This window comes from Anopheles funestus, unplaced genomic scaffold, assembly GCF_943734845.2.
Source record: "Anopheles funestus unplaced genomic scaffold, idAnoFuneDA-416_04 scaffold_13_ctg1, whole genome shotgun sequence".
NCBI lineage: Eukaryota > Metazoa > Arthropoda > Insecta > Diptera > Culicidae > Anopheles > Anopheles funestus.
Genome location: NW_026045353.1, coordinates 515,183 through 534,276, shown reverse-complemented (window position 1 = coordinate 534,276; position 19,094 = coordinate 515,183). Strand labels below are relative to the sequence as shown.

The window sequence follows — 19,094 nt, the reverse complement described above, 5'->3', positions numbered from 1 at the left end:
TGGCTAAGGTGTCTTGGCTAATGTGTCTTGGCTAATGTGTCTTTTCTAATGTGTCTTGGCTAAGGTGTCTTGGCTAAGGTGTCTTGGCTAATGTGTCTCGGCTAAAGTGTCTTGGCTAATGTGTCTTGGCTAAGGTGTCTTGGCTAATGTGTCTTTTCTAATGTGTCTCGACTAATGTGTCTCGGCTAAGGTGTCTTGGCTAAGGTGTCTTGGCTAAGGTGTCTTGGCTAATGTGTCTCGGCTAAAGTGTCTTGGCTAAGGTGTCTTGGCTAAGGTGTCTTGGCTAAGGTGTCTTGGCTAAGGTGTCTTGGCTAAGGTGTCTTGGCTAATGTGTCTCGATTAATGTGTCTCGGCTAAGGTGTCTTGGCTAATGTGTCTTGGCTAAGGTGTCTCGGCTAAGGTGTCTTGGCTAAGGTGTCTTGGCTAATGTGTCTCGGCAAAGGTGTCTTGGCTAAGGTGTCTTGGCTTATGTGTCTTGGGTAAGGTGTCTTGGCTAAGGTGTCTTGGCTAAGGTGTCTTGGCTAAGGTGTCTTGGCTAAGGTGTCTTGGCTAAGGTGTCTTGGCTAATGTGTCTTGGCTAAGGTGTCTTGGCTTATGTGTCTTGGCTAAGGTGTCTCGGCTAAGGTGTCTTGGGTAAGGTGTCTTGGCTAAGGTGTCTTGGCTAATGTGTCTTGGCTAAGGTGTCTTGGCTAATGTGTCATGGCTAATGTGTCTTGGCTAATGTGTCTTGGCTTATGTGTCTTGGCTAAGGTGTCTTGGCTTATGTGTCTCGGCTAATGTGTCTTGGCTAAGGTGTCTTGGCTAAGGTGTCTTGGCTAAGGTGTCTTGGCTAATGTGTCTTGGCTAATGTGTCTTGGCTAAGGTGTCTTGGCTAAGGTGTCTTGGCTAAGGTGTCTTGGCTAAGGTGTCTTGGCTAATGTGTCATGGCTAATGTGTCTTGGCTAATGTGTCTTGGCTTATGTGTCTTGGCTAATGTGTCTTGGCTAAGGTGTCTTGGCTAATGTGTCTTGGCTAAGGTGTCTTGGCTAAGGTGTCTTGGCTAATGTGTCTCGGCTAAAGTGTCTTGGCTAAGGTGTCTTGGCTAAGGTGTCTTGGCTATTGTGTCTCGACTAAAGTGTCTTGGCTAATGTGTCTTGGCTAAGGTGTCTTGGCTAATGTGTCTTGGCTAATGTGTCTCGACTAATATGTCTCGGCTAAGGTGTCTTGGCTAAGGTGTCTTGGCTAAGGTGTCTTGGCTAATGTGTCATGGCTTATGTGTCTTGGCTAATGTGTCTTGGCTAAGGTGTCTTGGCTAAGGTGTCTTGGCTAAGGTGTCTTGGCTAAGGTGTCTTGGCTAATGTGTCTTGGGTAAGGTGTCTTGGCTAAGGTGTCTTGGCTAAGGTATCTTGGCTAAGTTGTCTTGGCTAAGGTGTCTTGGCTAATGTGTCTTGGCTAATGTGTCTCGACTAATATGTCTCGGCTAAGGTGTCTTGGCTAAGGTGTCTTGGCTAAGGTGTCTTGGCTAATGTGTCATGGCTTATGTGTCTTGGCTAATGTGTCTTGGCTAATGTGTCTTGGCTAAGGTGTCTTGGCTAAGGTGTCTTGGCTAAGGTGTCTTGGCTAAGGTGTCTTGGCTAAGGTGTCTTGGCTAATGTGTCATGGCTTATGTGTCTTGGCTAATGTGTCTTGGCTAAGGTGTCTTGGCTAAGGTGTCTTGGCTAAGGTGTCTTGGCTAAGGTGTCTTGGCTAATGTGTCTCGGCTAAAGTGTCTTGGGTAAGGTGTCTTGGCTAAGGTGTCTTGGCTAATGTGTCTCGGCTAAAGTGTCTTGGCTAAGGTGTCTTGGCTAAGGTGTCTTGGCTAATGTGTCTCGGCTAAAGTGTCTTGGCTAAGGTGTCTTGGCTAATGTGTCTTGGCTAATGTGTCTTGGATAATGTGTCATGGCTTATGTGTCTTGGCTAATGTGTCTTGGCTAAGGTGTCTTGGCTAAGGTGTCTTGGCTAAGGTGTCTTGGCTAAGGTGTCTTGGCTAAGGTGTCTTGGCTAAGGTGTCTTGGCTAAGGTGTCTTGGCTAATGTGTCTCGGCTAAAGTGTCTTGGGTAAGGTGTCTTGGCTAAGGTGTCTTGGCTAATGTGTCTCGGCTAAAGTGTCTTGGCTAAGGTGTCTTGGCTAAGGTGTCTTGGCTAATGTGTCTCGGCTAAAGTGTCTTGGCTAAGGTGTCTTGGCTAATGTGTCTTGGCTAAGGTGTCTTGGCTAATGTGTCATGGCTTATGTGTCTTGGCTAATGTGTCTTGGCTAAGGTGTCTTGGCTAAGGTGTTTTGGCTAAGGTGTCTTGGCTAATGTGTCTCGGCTAAAGTGTCTTGGCTAAGGTGTCTTGGGTAAGGTGTCTTGGCTAAGGTGTCTTGGCTAAGGTGTCTTGGCTAATGTGTCTTGGGTAAGGTGTCTTGGCTAATGTGTCTTGGCTAAAGTGTCTTGGCTTATGTGTCTTGGCTAAGGTGTCTTGGCTTATGTGTCTTGGCTAATGTGTCTTGGCTAAGGTGTCTTGGCTAAGGTGTCTTGGCTAAGGTGTCTTGGCTAAGGTGTCTTGGCTAATGTGTCTCGGCTAAAGTGTCTTGGGTAAGGTGTCTTGGCTAAGGTGTCTTGGCTAATGTGTCTTGGCTAATGTGTCTTGGCTTATGTGTCTTGGCTAAGGTGTCTTGGCTTATGTGTCTTGGCTAATGTGTCTTGGCTAAGGTGTCTTGGCTAAGGTGTCTTGGCTAAGGTGTCTTGGCTAAGGTGTCTTGGCTAATGTGTCTCGGCTAAAGTGTCTTGGCTAAGGTGTTTTGGCTAAGGTGTCTTGGCTAATGTGTCTCGGCTAAAGTGTCTTGGCTAAGGTGTCTTGGATAAGGTGTCTTGGCTAATGTGTCTCGGCTAAAGTGTCTTGGCTAAGGTGTCTTGGATAAGGTGTCTTGGCTAATGTGTCTTGGCTAATGTGTCTTGGCTAAGGTGTCTTGGCTAAGTTTCTTGGCTAAGGTGTCTTGGCTAAGGTGTCTTGGCTAATGTGTCTTGGCTAAGGTGTCTTGGCTTATGTGTCTTGGCTAATGTGTCTTGGCTAAGGTGTCTTGGCTAAGGTGTCTTGGCTAAGGTGTCTTGGCTAATGTGTCTTGGCTAATGTGTCTTGGCTAAGGTGTCTTGGCTAAGGTATCTTGGCTAAGGTGTCTTGGCTAATGTGTCTTGGCTAAGGTGTCTTTTCTAATGTGTCTTGGCTAAGGTGTCTTGGCTAAGGTGTCTTGGCTAATGTGTCTCGGCTAAAGTGTCTTGGCTAATGTGTCTTGGCTAAGGTGTCTTGGCTAATGTGTCTTTTCTAATGTGTCTCGACTAATGTGTCTCGGCTAAGGTGTCTTGGCTAAGGTGTCTTGGCTAAGGTGTCTTGGCTAATGTGTCTCGGCTAAAGTGTCTTGGCTAAGGTGTCTTGGCTAAGGTGTCTTGGCTAAGGTGTCTTGGCTAAGGTGTCTTGGCTAAGGTGTCTTGGCTAATGTGTCTCGATTAATGTGTCTCGGCTAAGGTGTCTTGGCTAAGGTGTCTTGGCTAATGTGTCTCGACTAATGTGTCTCGGCTAAGGTGTCTTGGCTAATGTGTCTTGGCTAAGGTGTCTCGGCTAAGGTGTCTTGGCTAAGGTGTCTTGGCTAATGTGTCTCGGCAAAGGTGTCTTGGCTAAGGTGTCTTGGCTAATGTGTCTTGGGTAAGGTGTCTTGGCTAAGGTGTCTTGGCTAAGGTGTCTTGGCTAAGGTGTCTTGGCTTATGTGTCTTGGCTAATGTGTCTTGGCTAAGGTGTCTTGGCTAAGGTGTCTTGGCTAAGGTGTCTTGGCTAATGTGTCTTGGCTGAGGTGTCTTGGCTTATGTGTCTTGGCTAATGTGTCTTGGCTAAGGTGTCTTGGCTAAGGTGTCTTGGCTAATGTGTCATGGCTAATGTGTCTTGGCTAAGGTGTCTTGGCTAAGGTGTCTTGGCTAAGGTGTCTTGGCTAATGTGTCTTGGCTAAGGTGTCTTTTCTAATGTGTCTTGGCTAAGGTGTCTTGGCTAAGGTGTCTTGGCTAAGGTGTCTTGGCTAAGGTGTCTTGGCTAAGGTGTCTTGGCTAAGGTGTCTTGGCTAATGTGTCTTGGCTTATGTGTCTTGGCTAATGTGTCTTGGCTAATGTGTCTTGGCTAAGGTGTCTTGGCTAAGGTGTCTTGGCTAAGGTGTCTTGGCTAAGGTGTCTTGGCTAATGTGTCTTGGCTAAGGTGTCTTGGCTTATGTGTCTTGGCTAATGTGTCTTGGCTAAGGTGTCTTGGCTAAGGTGTCTTGGCTAAGGTGTCTTGGCTAATGTGTCATGGCTAATGTGTCTTGGCTAAGGTGTCTTGGCTAAGGTATCTTGGCTAAGGTGTCTTGGCTAATGTGTCTTGGCTAAGGTGTCTTTTCTAATGTGTCTTGGCTAAGGTGTCTTGGCTAAGGTGTCTTGGCTAAGGTGTCTTGGCTAAGGTGTCTTGGCTAAGGTGTCTTGGCTAAGGTGTCTTGGCTAATGTGTCTTGGCTTATGTGTCTTGGCTAATGTGTCTTGGCTAATGTGTCTTGGCTAAGGTGTCTTGGCTAAGGTGTCTTGGCTAAGGTGTCTTGGCTAATGTGTCTCGGCTAAACTGTCTTGGCTAAGGTGTCTTGGCTAAGGTGTCTTGGCTAAGGTGTCTTGGCTAATGTGTCTCGACTAATGTGTCTCGGCTAAGGTGTCTTGGCTAATGTGTCTTGGCTAAGGTGTCTTGGCTAAGGTGTCTTGGCTAAGGTGTCTTGGCTAAGGTGTCTTGGCTAATGTGTCTCGGCTAAAGTGTCTTGGCTAAGGTGTTTTGGCTAAGGTGTCTTGGCTAATGTGTCTCGGCTAAAGTGTCTTGGCTAAGGTGTCTTGGATAAGGTGTCTTGGCTAATGTGTCTTGGCTAATGTGTCTTGGCTAAGGTGTCTTGGCTAAGGTGTCTTGGCTAAGGTGTCTTGGCTAAGGTGTCTTGGCTAATGTGTCTTGGCTAAGGTGTCTTGGCTTATGTGTCTTGGCTAATGTGTCTTGGCTAAGGTGTCTTGGCTAAGGTGTCTTGGCTAAGGTGTCTTGGCTAATGTGTCATGGCTAATGTGTCTTGGCTAAGGTGTCTTGGCTAAGGTATCTTGGCTAAGGTGTCTTGGCTAATGTGTCTTGGCTAAGGTGTCTTTTCTAATGTGTCTTGGCTAAGGTGTCTTGGCTAAGGTGTCTTGGCTAATGTGTCTCGGCTAAAGTGTCTTGGCTAATGTGTCTTGGCTAAGGTGTCTTGGCTAAGGTGTCTTGGCTAATGTGTCTCGACTAATGTGTCTCGGCTAAGGTGTCTTGGCTAAGGTGTCTTGGCTAAGGTGTCTTGGCTAATGTGTCTCGGCTAAAGTGTCTTGGCTAAGGTGTCTTGGCTAAGGTGTCTTGGCTAAGGTGTCTTGGCTAAGGTGTCTTGGCTAAGGTGTCTTGGCTAATGTGTCTCGATTAATGTGTCTCGGCTAAGGTGTCTTGGCTAATGTGTCTTGGCTAAGGTGTCTCGGCTAAGGTGTCTTGGCTAAGGTGTCTTGGCTAATGTGTCTCGGCAAAGGTGTCTTGGCTAAGGTGTCTTGGCTTATGTGTCTTGGGTAAGGTGTCTTGGCTAAGGTGTCTTGGCTAAGGTGTCTTGGCTAAGGTGTCTTGGCTAAGGTGTCTTGGCTAATGTGTCTTGGCTAAGGTGTCTTGGCTTATGTGTCTTGGCTAAGGTGTCTCGGCTAAGGTGTCTTGGGTAAGGTGTCTTGGCTAAGGTGTCTTGGCTAATGTGTCTTGGCTAAGGTGTCTTGGCTAATGTGTCATGGCTAATGTGTCTTGGCTAATGTGTCTTGGCTTATGTGTCTTGGCTAAGGTGTCTTGGCTTATGTGTCTTGGCTAATGTGTCTTGGCTAATGTGTCATGGCTAATGTGTCTTGGCTAAGGTGTCTTGGCTAAGGTGTCTTGGCTAATGTGTCTTGGCTAAGGTGTCTCGGCTAAGGTGTCTTGGCTAAGGTGTCTTGGCTAAGGTGTCTTGGCTAATGTGTCTTGGCTAAGGTGTCTTTTCTAATGTGTCTTGGCTAAGGTGTCTTGGCTAAGGTGTCTTGGCTAAGGTGTCTTGGCTAATGTGTCATGGCTAATGTGTCTTGGCTAAGGTGTCTTGGCTAAGGTGTCTTGGCTAAGGTGTCTTGGCTAAGGTGTCTTGGCTAATGTGTTATGGCTAATGTGTCTTGGCTAATGTGTCTTGGCTTATGTGTCTTGGCTAATGTGTCTTGGCTAAGGTGTCTTGGCTAATGTGTCTTGGCTAAGGTGTCTTGGCTAAGGTGTCTTGGCTAATGTGTCTCGGCTAAAGTGTCTTGGCTAAGGTGTCTTGGCTAAGGTGTCTTGGCTATTGTGTCTCGACTAAAGTGTCTTGGCTAATGTGTCTTGGCTAAGGTGTCTTGGCTAAGGTGTCTTGGCTAATGTGTCATGGCTAATGTGTCTTGGCTAAGGTGTCTTGGCTAAGGTGTCTTGGCTAAGGTGTCTTGGCTAAGGTGTCTTGGCTAATGTGTCATGGCTAATGTGTCTTGGCTAATGTGTCTTGGCTTATGTGTCTTGGCTAATGTGTCTTGGCTAAGGTGTCTTGGCTAATGTGTCTTGGCTAAGGTGTCTTGGCTAAGGTGTCTTGGCTAATGTGTCTCGGCTAAAGTGTCTTGGCTAAGGTGTCTTGGCTAAGGTGTCTTGGCTATTGTGTCTCGACTAAAGTGTCTTGGCTAATGTGTCTTGGCTAAGGTGTCTTGGCTAATGTGTCTTGGCTAATGTGTCTCGACTAATATGTCTCGGCTAAGGTGTCTTGGCTAAGGTGTCTTGGCTAAGGTGTCTTGGCTAATGTGTCATGGCTTATGTGTCTTGGCTAATGTGTCTTGGCTAAGGTGTCTTGGCTAAGGTGTCTTGGCTAAGGTGTCTTGGCTAAGGTGTCTTGGCTAATGTGTCTTGGGTAAGGTGTCTTGGCTAAGGTGTCTTGGCTAAGGTATCTTGGCTACGTTGTCTTGGCTAAGGTGTATTGGCTAATGTGTCTTGGCTAATGTGTCTCGACTAATATGTCTCGGCTAAGGTGTCTTGGCTAAGGTGTCTTGGCTAATGTGTCATGGCTTATGTGTCTTGGCTAATGTGTCTTGGCTAAGGTGTCTTGGCTAAGGTGTCTTGGCTAAGGTGTCTTGGCTAAGGTGTCTTGGCTAATGTGTCTCGGCTAAAGTGTCTTGGGTAAGGTGTCTTGGCTAAGGTGTCTTGGCTAATGTGTCTCGGCTAAAGTGTCTTGGCTAAGGTGTCTTGGCTAAGGTGTCTTGGCTATTGTGTCTCGACTAAAGTGTCTTGGCTAATGTGTCTTGGCTAAGGTGTCTTGGCTAATGTGTCTTGGCTAATGTGTCTCGACTAATATGTCTCGGCTAAGGTGTCTTGGCTAAGGTGTCTTGGCTAATGTGTCATGGCTTATGTGTCTTGGCTAATGTGTCTTGGCTAAGGTGTCTTGGCTAAGGTGTCTTGGCTAAGGTGTCTTGGCTAAGGTGTCTTGGCTAATGTGTCTCGGCTAAAGTGTCTTGGGTAAGGTGTCTTGGCTAAGGTGTCTTGGCTAATGTGTCTCGGCTAAAGTGTCTTGGCTAAGGTGTCTTGGCTAAGGTGTCTTGGCTAATGTGTCTCGGCTAAAGTGTCTTGGCTAAGGTGTCTTGGCTAAGGTGTCTTGGCTAATGTGTCTTGGATAATGTGTTTCGACTAATGTGTCTCGGCTAAGGTGTCTTGGCTAAGGTGTCTTGGCTAAGGTGTCTTGGCTAATGTGTCTTGGCTAATGTGTCTTGGCTAAGGTGTCTTGGCTAAGGTGTCTTGGCTAAGGTGTCTTGGCTAAGGTGTCTTGGCTAAGGTGTCTTGGCTAATGTGTCTCGACTAATGTGTCTCGGCTAAGGTGTCTTGGCTAATGTGTCTTGGCTAAGGTGTCTCGGCTAAGGTGTCTTGGCTAAGGTGTCTTGGCTAATGTGTCTCGGCAAAGGTGTCTTGGCTAAGGTGTCTTGGCTAATGTGTCTTGGGTAAGGTGTCTTGGCTAAGGTGTCTTGGCTAAGGTGTCTTGGCTAAGGTGTCTTGGCTTATGTGTCTTGGCTAATGTGTCTTGGCTAAGGTGTCTTGGCTAAGGTGTCTTGGCTAAGGTGTCTTGGCTAATGTGTCTTGGCTGAGGTGTCTTGGCTTATGTGTCTTGGCTAATGTGTCTTGGCTAAGGTGTCTTGGCTAAGGTGTCTTGGCTAAGGTGTCTTGGCTAATGTGTCATGGCTAATGTGTCTTGGCTAAGGTGTCTTGGCTAAGGTGTCTTGGCTAAGGTGTCTTGGCTAATGTGTCTTGGCTAAGGTGTCTTTTCTAATGTGTCTTGGCTAAGGTGTCTTGGCTAAGGTGTCTTGGCTAAGGTGTCTTGGCTAAGGTGTCTTGGCTAAGGTGTCTTGGCTAAGGTGTCTTGGCTAATGTGTCTTGGCTTATGTGTCTTGGCTAATGTGTCTTGGCTAATGTGTCTTGGCTAAGGTGTCTTGGCTAAGGTGTCTTGGCTAAGGTGTCTTGGCTAAGGTGTCTTGGCTAATGTGTCTTGGCTAAGGTGTCTTGGCTTATGTGTCTTGGCTAATGTGTCTTGGCTAAGGTGTCTTGGCTAAGGTGTCTTGGCTAAGGTGTCTTGGCTAATGTGTCATGGCTAATGTGTCTTGGCTAAGGTGTCTTGGCTAAGGTATCTTGGCTAAGGTGTCTTGGCTAATGTGTCTTGGCTAAGGTGTCTTTTCTAATGTGTCTTGGCTAAGGTGTCTTGGCTAAGGTGTCTTGGCTAAGGTGTCTTGGCTAAGGTGTCTTGGCTAAGGTGTCTTGGCTAAGGTGTCTTGGCTAATGTGTCTTGGCTTATGTGTCTTGGCTAATGTGTCTTGGCTAATGTGTCTTGGCTAAGGTGTCTTGGCTAAGGTGTCTTGGCTAAGGTGTCTTGGCTAATGTGTCTCGGCTAAACTGTCTTGGCTAAGGTGTCTTGGCTAAGGTGTCTTGGCTAAGGTGTCTTGGCTAATGTGTCTCGACTAATGTGTCTCGGCTAAGGTGTCTTGGCTAATGTGTCTTGGCTAAGGTGTCTTGGCTAATGTGTCTTGGCTAAGGTGTCTTGGCTAATGTGTCTCGGCTAAAGTGTCTTGGCTAAGGTGTTTTGGCTAAGGTGTCTTGGCTAATGTGTCTCGGCTAAAGTGTCTTGGCTAAGGTGTCTTGGATAAGGTGTCTTGGCTAATGTGTCTTGGCTAATGTGTCTTGGCTAAGGTGTCTTGGCTAAGGTGTCTTGGCTAAGGTGTCTTGGCTAAGGTGTCTTGGCTAATGTGTCTTGGCTAAGGTGTCTTGGCTTATGTGTCTTGGCTAATGTGTCTTGGCTAAGGTGTCTTGGCTAAGGTGTCTTGGCTAAGGTGTCTTGGCTAATGTGTCATGGCTAATGTGTCTTGGCTAAGGTGTCTTGGCTAAGGTATCTTGGCTAAGGTGTCTTGGCTAATGTGTCTTGGCTAAGGTGTCTTTTCTAATGTGTCTTGGCTAAGGTGTCTTGGCTAAGGTGTCTTGGCTAATGTGTCTCGGCTAAAGTGTCTTGGCTAATGTGTCTTGGCTAAGGTGTCTTGGCTAATGTGTCTTTTCTAATGTGTCTCGACTAATGTGTCTCGGCTAAGGTGTCTTGGCTAAGGTGTCTTGGCTAAGGTGTCTTGGCTAATGTGTCTCGGCTAAAGTGTCTTGGCTAAGGTGTCTTGGCTAAGGTGTCTTGGCTAAGGTGTCTTGGCTAAGGTGTCTTGGCTAAGGTGTCTTGGCTAATGTGTCTCGATTAATGTGTCTCGGCTAAGGTGTCTTGGCTAATGTGTCTTGGCTAAGGTGTCTCGGCTAAGGTGTCTTGGCTAAGGTGTCTTGGCTAATGTGTCTCGGCAAAGGTGTCTTGGCTAAGGTGTCTTGGCTTATGTGTCTTGGGTAAGGTGTCTTGGCTAAGGTGTCTTGGCTAAGGTGTCTTGGCTAAGGTGTCTTGGCTAAGGTGTCTTGGCTAAGGTGTCTTGGCTAATGTGTCTTGGCTAAGGTGTCTTGGCTTATGTGTCTTGGCTAAGGTGTCTCGGCTAAGGTGTCTTGGGTAAGGTGTCTTGGCTAAGGTGTCTTGGCGAAGGTGTCTTGGCTAAGGTGTCTTGGCTAAGGTGTCTTGGCTAAGGTGTCTTGGCTAAGGTGTCTTGGCTAATGTGTCTTGGCTAAGGTGTCTTGGCTAATGTGTCTCGGCTAAAGTGTCTTTTCTAAGGTGTTTTGGCTAAGGTGTCTTGGCTAAGGTGTCTTGGCTAAGGTGTCTTGGCTAATGTGTCTCGACTAATGTGTCTCGGCTAATGTGTCTTGGCTCAGGTGTCTTGGCTAATGTGTCTCGACTAATGTGTCTCGGCTAAGGTGTCTTGGCTAAGGTGTCTTGGCTAATGTGTCTTGGCTAATGTGTCTTGGCTAAGGTGTCTTGGCTAATGTGTCTCGGCTAAAGTGTCTGGGCTAAGGTGTTTTGGCTAAGGTGTCTTGGCTAAGGTGTCTTGGCTAAGGTGTCTTGGCTAATGTGTCTCGACTAATGTGTCTCGGCTAAGGTGTCTTGGCTAAGGTGTCTTGGCTAAGGTGTCTTGGCTAAGGTGTCTTGGCTAAGGTGTCTTGGCTAATGTGTCTTGGCTAAGGTGTCTTGGCTTATGTGTCTTGGCTAATGTGTCTTGGCTAAGGTGTCTTGGCTAAGGTGTCTTGGCTAAGGTGTCTTGGCTAAGGTGTCTTGGCTAATGTGTCTTGGCTAAGGTGTCTTGGCTAATGTGTCTTGGCTAATGTGTCTTGGCTAAGGTGTCTTGGCTAAGGTGTCTTGGCTAATGTGTCTTGGCTAAGGTGTCTTGGCTAATGTGTCTCGACTAATGTGTCTCGGCTAAGGTGTCTTGGCTAAGGTGTCTTGGCTAAGGTGTCTTGGCTAATGTGTCTCGGCTAAAGTGTCTTGGCTAAGGTGTCTTGGCTAAGGTGTCTTGGCTAAGGTGTCTTGGCTAAGGTGTCTTGGCTAAGGTGTCTTGGCTAATGTGTCTCGACTAATGTGTCTCGGCTAAGGTGTCTTGGCTAATGTGTCTTGGCTAAGGTGTCTTGGCTAAGGTGTCTTGGCTAAGGTGTCTTGGCTAATGTGTCTCGGCTAAAGTGTCTTGGCTAAGGTGTTTTGGCTAAGGTGTCTTGGCTAATGTGTCTTGGCTAAGGTGTCTTGGCTTAGGTGTCTTGGCTAATGTGTCTCGGCTAAGGTGTCTTGGCTAAGGTGTCTTGGCTAAGGTGTCTTGGCTAAGGTGTCTTGGCTAAGGTGTCTTGGCTAATGTGTCTCGGCTAAAGTGTCTTGGCTAAGGTGTCTTGGCTAAGGTGTCTTGGCTAAGGTGTCTTGGCTAAGGTGTCTTGGCTAATGTGTCTTGGCTAAGGTGTCTTGGCTAAAGTGTCTTGGCTAATGTGTCTCGGCTAAGGTGTCTTGGCTAATGTGTCTTGGCTAAGGTGTCTTGGCTAAGGTGTCTTGGCTAAGGTGTCTTGGCTAAAGTGTCTTGGCTAAGGTGTCTTGGCTAAGGTGTCTTGGCTAAGGTGTCTTGGCTAAGGTGTCTTGGCTAATGTGTCTTGGCTAATGTGTCTTGGCTAATGTGTCTTGGCTAAGGTGTCTTGGCTAATGTGTCTTGGCTAAGGTGTCTTGGCTAAGGTGTCTTGGCTAATTTGTCTTGGCTAATGTGTCTTGGCTAATGTGTCTTGGCTAAGGTGTCTTGGCTAAGGTGTCTTGGCTAAGGTGTCTTGGCTAATGTGTCTTGGCTAAGGTGTCTTGGCTAATGTGTCTCGGCTAAGGTGTCTTGGCTAAGGTGTCTTGGCTAAGGTGTCTTGGCTAAGGTGTCTTGGCTAATGTGTCTTGGCTAATGTGTCTTGGCTAATGTGTCTTGGCTAAGGTGTCTTGGCTAAGGTGTCTTGGCTAATGTGTCTTGGCTAAAGTGTCTTGGCTAAGGTGTCTTGGCTAAGGTGTCTTGGCTAAGGTGTCTTGGCTAAGGTGTCTTGGCTAAGGTGTCTTGGCTAATGTGTCTTGGCTAAAGTGTCTTGGCTAAGGTGTCTTGGCTAATGTGTCTTGGCTAAGGTGTCTTGGCTAATATGTCTTGGCTAAGGTGTCTTGGCTAATGTGTCTTGGCTAAGGTGTCTTGGCTAAGGTGTCTTGGCTAAGGTATCTGGGCTAAGGTGTCTTGGCTAAGGTGTCTTGGCTAATGTGTCTTGGCTAATGTGTCTTGGCTAAGGTGTCTTGGCTAAGGTGTCTTGGCTAAGGTGTCTTGGCTAAGGTGTCTTGGCTAAGGTGTCTTGGCTAATGTGTCTCGGCTAAAGTGTCTTGGCTAAGGTGTCTTGGCTAAGGTGTCTGGGCTAAGGTGTCTTGGCTAAGGTGTCTTGGCTAAGGTGTCTTGGCTAATGTGTCTTGGCTAATGTGTCTTGGCTAAGGTGTCTTGGCTAAGGTGTCTTGGCTAAGGTGTCTTGGCTAAGGTGTCTTGGCTAAGGTGTCTTGGCTAATGTGTCTTGGCTAATGTGTCTTGGCTAATGTGTCTTGGCTAATGTGTCTTGGCTAATGTGTCTTGGCTAATGTGTCTTGGCTAATGTGTCTTGGCTAAGGTGTCTTGGCTAATATGTCTTGGCTAAGGTGTCTTGGCTAAGGTGTCTTGGCTAATGTGTCTTGGCTAATGTGTCTTGGCTAATGTGTCTTGGCTAAGGTGTCTTGGCTAATATGTCTTGGCTAAGGTGTCTTGGCTAATGTGTCTTGGCTAATGTGTCTTGGCTAATGTGTCTTGGCTAAGGTGTCTTGGCTAAGGTGTCTTGGCTAAGGTGTCTTGGCTAAGGTGTCTTGGCTAATGTGTCTTGGCTAAGGTGTCTTGGCTAAGGTGTCTTGGCTAATGTGTCTTGGCTAATGTGTCTTGGCTAATGTGTCTTGGCTAATGTGTCTTGGCTAAGGTGTCTTGGCTAATGTGTCTTGGCTAAGGTGTCTTGGCTAATATGTCTTGGCTAAGGTGTCTTGGCTAATGTGTCTTGGCTAATGTGTCTTGGCTAAGGTGTCTTGGCTAAGGTGTCTTGGCTAAGGTGTCTTGGCTAAGGTGTCTTGGCTAAGGTGTCTTGGCTAATGTGTCTTGGCTAAGGTGTCTTGGCTAAGGTGTCTTGGCTAAGGTGTCTTGGCTAAGATGTCTTGGCTAAGGTGTCTTGGCTAATGTGTCTTGGCTAATATGTCTTGGCTAATGTGTCTTGGCTAAGGTGTCTTGGCTAAGGTGTCTTGGCTAATATGTCTTGGCTAATGTGTCTTGGCTAATGTGTCTTGGCTAAGGTGTCTTGGCTAAGGTGTCTTGGCTAAGGTGTCTTGGCTAAGGTGTCTTGGCTAAGGTGTCTTGGCTAATGTGTCTTGGCTAATGTGTCTTGGCTAATGTGTCTTGGCTAAGGTGTCTTGGCTAAGGTGTCTTGGCTAAGGTGTCTTGGCTAAGGTGTCTTGGCTAATGTGTCTTGGCTAAGGTGTCTTGGCTAAGGTGTCTTGGCTAAGGTATCTTGGCTAATGTGTCTTGGCTAATGTGTCTTGGCTAATGTGTTTTGGCTAAGGTGTCTTGGCTAAGGTGTCTTGGCTAAGGTGTCTTGGCTAATATGTCTTGGCTAATGTGTCTTGGCTAATGTGTCTTGGCTAATGTGTCTTGGCTAAGGTGTCTTGGCTAAGGTGTCTTGGCTAAGGTGTCTTGGCTAAGGTGTCTTGGCTAAGGTGTCTTGGCTAATGTGTCTCGGCTAAAGTGTCTTGGCTAAGGTGTCTTGGCTAAGGTGTCTTGGCTAAGGTGTCTTGGCTAAGGTGTCTTGGCTAAGGTGTCTTGGCTAAGGTGTCTTGGCTAATGTGTCTTGGCTAAGGTGTCTTGGCTAATATGTCTTGGCTAAGGTGTCTTTTCTAATGTGTCTTGGCTAAGGTGTCTTGGCTAAGGTATCTTGGCTAAGGTGTCTTGGCTAAGGTGTCTTGGCTAATGTGTCTTGGCTAATGTGTCTTGGCTAAGGTGTCTTGGCTAATGTGTCTTGGCTAAGGTGTCTTGGCTAAGGTGTCTTGGCTAAGGTGCCTGGGCTAAGGTGTCTTGGCTAAGGTGTCTTGGCTAATGTGTCTTGGCTAATGTGTCTTGGCTAATGTGTCTTGGCTAAGGTGTCTTGGCTAAGGTGTCTTGGCTAAGGTGTCTTGGCTAAGGTGTCTTGGCTAATGTGTCTTGGCTAAGGTGTCTTGGCTAAGGTGTCTTGGCTAAGGTGTCTTGGCTAATGTGTCTTGGCTAATGTGTCTTGGCTAATGTGTCTTGGCTAATGTGTCTTGGCTAATGTGTCTTGGCTAAGGTGTCTTGGCTAAGGTGTCTTGGCTAATGTGTCTTGGCTAATGTGTCTTGGCTAAGGTGTCTTGGCTAAGGTGTCTTGGCTAAGGTGTCTTGGCTAATGTGTCTTGGCTAATGTGTCTTGGCTAAGGTGTCTTGGCTAATGTGTCTTGGCTAAGGTGTCTTGGCTAAGGTGTCTTGGCTAAGGTGTCTTGGCTAATGTGTCTTGGCTAAGGTGTCTTGGCTAAGGTGCCTTGGCTAATGTGTCTTGGCTAATGTGTCTTGGCTAAGGTGTCTTGGCTAATGTGTCTTGGCTAATGTGTCTTGGCTAATGTGTCTTGGCTAAGGTGTCTGGGCTAAGGTGTCTTGGCTAAGGTGTCTTGGCTAATGTGTCTTGGCTAATGTGTCTTGGCTAATGTGTCTTGGCTAAGGTGTCTTGGCTAAGGTGTCTTGGCTAAGGTGTCTTGGCTAAGGTGTCTTGGCTAAGGTGTCTTGGCTAATGTGTCTTGGCTAATGTGTCTTGGCTAATGTGTCTTGGCTAATGTGTCTTGGCTAATGTGTCTTGGCTAATGTGTCTTGGCTAATGTGTCTTGGCTAAGGTGTCTTGGCTAATATGTCTTGGCTAAGGTGTCTTGGCTAAGGTGTCTTGGCTAATGTGTCTTGGCTAATGTGTCTTGGCTAATGTGTCTTGGCTAAGGTGTCTTGGCTAATATGTCTTGGCTAAGGTGTCTTGGCTAATGTGTCTTGGCTAATGTGTCTTGGCTAATGTGTCTTGGCTAAGGTGTCTTGGCTAAGGTGTCTTGGCTAAGGTGTCTTGGCTAAGGTGTCTTGGCTAAGGTGTCTTGGCTAATGTGTCTTGGCTAAGGTGTCTTGGCTAAGGTGTCTTGGCTAATGTGTCTTGGCTAATGTGTCTTGGCTAATGTGTCTTGGCTAATGTGTCTTGGCTAATGTGTCTTGGCTAATGTGTCTTGGCTAAGGTGTCTTGGCTAATGTGTCTTGGCTAAGGTGTCTTGGCTAATGTGTCTTGGCTAATGTGTCTTGGCTAATGTGTCTTGGCTAAGGTGTCTTGGCTAAGGTGTCTTGGCTAAGGTGTCTTGGCTAAGGTGTCTTGGCTAAGGTGTCTTGGCTAATGTGTCTTGGCTAAGGTGTCTTGGCTAAGGTGTCTTGGCTAAGGTGTCTTGGCTAATGTGTCTCGGCTAATGTGTCTCGGCTAAGGTGTCTTGGCTAAGGTGTCTTGGCTAATGTGTCTCGGCTAAGGTGTCTTGGCTAAGGTGTCTTGGCTAATGTGTCTTGGCTAATGTGTCTCGGCTAATGTGTCTTGGCTAAGGTGTCTTGGCTAATGTGTCTTGGTTAAGGTGTCTTGGCTAAGGTGTCTTGGCTAAGGTGTCTTGGCTAATGTGTCTTGGCTAATGTGTCTTGGCTAATGTGTCTTGGCTAAGGTGTCTTGGCTAAGGTGTCTTGGCTAAGGTGTCTTGGCTAAGGTGTCTTGGCTAAGGTGTCTTGGCTAATGTGTCTTGGCTAAGGTGTCTTGGCTAAGGTGTCTTGGCTAAGGTGTCTTGGCTAAGGTGTCTTGGCTAATGTGTCTTGGCTAATGTGTCTTGGCTAATGTGTCTTGGCTAAGGTGTCTTGGCTAATGTGTCTTGGCTAAGGTGTCTTGGCTAATATGTCTTGGCTAATGTGTCTTGGCTAATGTGTCTTGGCTAATGTGTCTTGGCTAAGGTGTCTTGGCTAAGGTGTCTTGGCTAAGGTGTCTTGGCTAAGGTGTCTTGGCTAAGGTGTCTTGGCTAATGTGTCTCGGCTAAAGTGTCTTGGCTAAGGTGTCTTGGCTAAGGTGTCTTGGCTAAGGTGTCTTGGCTAAGGTGTCTTGGCTAAGGTGTCTTGGCTAAGGTGTTTTGGCTAATGTGTCTTGGCTAAGGTGTCTTGGCTAATATGTCTTGGCTAAGGTGTCTTTTCTAATGTGTCTTGGCTAAGGTGTCTTGGCTAAGGTATCTTGGCTAAGGTGTCTTGGCTAAGGTGTCTTGGCTAATGTGTCTTGGCTAATGTGTCTTGGCTAAGGTGTCTTGGCTAATGTGTCTTGGCTAAGGTGTCTTGGCTAAGGTGTCTTGGCTAAGGTGTCTGGGCTAAGGTGTCTTGGCTAAGGTGTCTTGGCTAATGTGTCTTGGCTAATGTGTCTTGGCTAAGGTGTCTTGGCTAAGGTGTCTTGGCTAAGGTGTCTTGGCTAATGTGTCTTGGCTAAGGTGTCTTGGCTAAGGTGTCTTGGCTAAGGTGTCTTGGCTAAGGTGTCTTGGCTAATGTGTCTTGGCTAATGTGTCTTGGCTAATGTGTCTTGGCTAAGGTGTCTTGGCTAAGGTGTCTTGGCTAAGGTGTCTTGGCTAATATGTCTTGGCTAATGTGTCTTGGCTAATGTGTCTTGGCTAATGTGTCTTGGCTAAGGTGTCTTGGCTAAGGTGTCTTGGCTAAGGTGTCTTGGCTAAGGTGTCTTGGCTAAGGTGTCTTGGCTAATGTGTCTTGGCTAAGGTGTCTGGGCTAAGGTGTCTTGGCTAAGGTGTCTTGGCTAATGTGTCTTGGCTAATGTGTCTTGGCTAATGTGTCTTGGCTAAGGTGTCTTGGCTAAGGTGTCTTGGCTAAGGTGTCTTGGCTAATATGTCTTGGCTAAGGTGTCTTGGCTAATGTGTCTTGGCTAAGGTGTCTTGGCTAAGGTGTCTTGGCTAAGGTGCCTGGGCTAAGGTGTCTTGGCTAAGGTGTCTTGGCTAATGTGTCTTGGCTAATGTGTCTTGGCTAAGGTGTCTTGGCTAAGGTGTCTTGGCTAAGGTGTCTTGGCTAAGGTGTCTTGGCTAAGGTGTCTTGGCTAAGGTGTCTTGGCTAATGTGTCTTGGCTAATGTGTCTTGGCTAATGTGTCTTGGCTAAGGTGTCTTGGCTAAGGTGTCTTGGCTAATGTGTCTTGGCTAAGGTGTCTTGGCTAAGGTGTCTTGGCTAAGGTGTCTTGGCTAAGGTGTCTTGGCTAATGTGTCTCGGCTAAAGTGTCTTGGCTAAGGTGTCTTGGCTAAGGTGTCTTGGCTAAGGTGTCTTGGCTAAGGTGTCTTGGCTAAGGTGTCTTGGCTAAGGTGTCTTGGCTAATGTGTCTTGGCTAAGGTGTCTTGGCTTATGTGTCTTGGCTAATGTGTCTTGGCTAAGGTGTCTTGGCTAATGTGTCTTGGCTAATGTGTCTTGGCTAAGGTGTCTTGGCTAATGTGTCTTGGCTAAAGTGTCTTGGCTAAGGTGTCTTGGCTAAGGTGTCTTGGCTAAGGTGTCTTGGCTAATGTGTCTTGGCTAATGTGTCTTGGCTAATGTGTCTTGGCTAAGGTGTCTTGGCTAAGGTGTCTTGGCTAAGGTGTCTTGGCTAAGGTGTCTTGGCTAATGTGTCTTGGCTAATGTGTCTTGGCTAATGTGTCTTGGCTAAGGTGTCTTGGCTAAGGTGTCTTGGCTAATGTGTCTTGGCTAAAGTGTCTTGGCTAAGGTGTCTTGGCTAAGGTGTCTTGGCTAAGGTGTCTTGGCTAAGGTGTCTTGGCTAAGGTGTCTTGGCTAAGGTGTCTTGGCTAATGTGTCTTGGCTAAAGTGTCTTGGCTAAGGTGTCTTGGCTAATGTGTCTTGGCTAAGGTGTCTTGACTAATATGTCTTGGCTAAGGTGTCTTGGCTAATGTGTCTTGGCTAAGGTGTCTTGGCTAAGGTGTCTTGGCTAAGGTGTCTGGGCTAAGGTGTCTTGGCTAAGGTGTCTTGGCTAAGGTGTCTTGGCTAATGTGTCTTGGCTAATGTGTCTTGGCTAATGTGTCTTGGCTAAGGTGTCTTGGCTAAGGTGTCTTGGCTAAGGTGTCTTGCCTAATGTGTCTTGGCTAATGTGTCTTGGCTAATGTGTCTTGGCTAAGGTGTCTTGGCTAAGGTGTCTTGGCTAATGTGTCTTGGCTAAAGTGTCTTGGCTAAGGTGTCTTGGCTAAGGTGTCTTGGCTAAGGTGTCTTGGCTAAGGTGTCTTGGCTAATGTGTCTCGGCTAAAGTGTCTTGGCTAAGGTGTCTTGGCTAAGGTGTCTTGGCTAAGGTGTCTTGGCTAAGGTGTCTTGGCTAAGGTGTCTTGGCTAAGGTGTCTTGGCTAATGTGTCTTGGCTAAGGTGTCTTGGCTAATATGTCTTGGCTAAGGTGTCTTTTCTAATGTGTCTTGGCTAAGGTGTCTTGGCTAAGGTATCTTGGCTAAGGTATCTTGGCTAAGGTGTCTTGGCTAAGGTGTCTTGGCTAATGTGTCTTGGCTAATGTGTCTTGGCTAATGTGTCTTGGCTAAGGTGTCTTGGCTAAGGTGTCTTGGCTAAGGTGTCTTGGCTAATGTGTCTTGGCTAATGTGTCTTGGCTAATGTGTCTCGGCTAAGGTGTCTTGGCTAAGGTGTCTTGGCTAAGGTGTCTTGGCTAAGGTGTCTTGGCTAAGGTGTTTTGGCTAATGTGTCTCGGCTAAGGTGTCTTGGCTAAGGTGTCTTGGCTAAGGTGTCTTGGCTAAGGTGTCTTGGCTAAGGTGTCTTGGCTAAGGTGTCTTGGCTAATGTGTCTCGGCTAAGGTGTTTCGGCTAAAGTGTCTTGGCTAATGTGTCTTGGCTAAGGTGTCTCGGCTAAGGTGTCTTGGCTAATGTGTCTTGGCTAAGGTGTCTTGGCTAATGTGTCTTGGCTAATGTGTCTTGGCTAAGGTGTCTTGGCTAAGGTGTCTTGGCTAATGTGTCTCGGCTAAAGTGTC

The 19,094-nt window shown here is 47.0% G+C and overlaps 2 long non-coding RNA genes across 4 annotated transcripts in view; both read left to right on the top strand.

Annotated features, from left to right (window-relative positions):
* The window catches only part of LOC125774509 (uncharacterized), a 105,120-nt gene continuing 86,026 nt past the window's right edge, over positions 1 to 19,094 (top strand). For all 3 annotated transcript variants that reach the window (XR_007420988.1, XR_007420989.1, XR_007420987.1), the window contains exon 1: positions 1 to 36. This is a non-coding gene — a long non-coding RNA (uncharacterized LOC125774509). The remainder of the gene's footprint in view (positions 37 to 19,094) is intronic.
* The window catches only part of LOC125774503 (uncharacterized), a 48,380-nt gene continuing 30,567 nt past the window's right edge, over positions 1,282 to 19,094 (top strand). The window contains exon 1 of the long non-coding RNA XR_007420982.1: positions 1,282 to 2,444. This is a non-coding gene — a long non-coding RNA (uncharacterized LOC125774503). The remainder of the gene's footprint in view (positions 2,445 to 19,094) is intronic.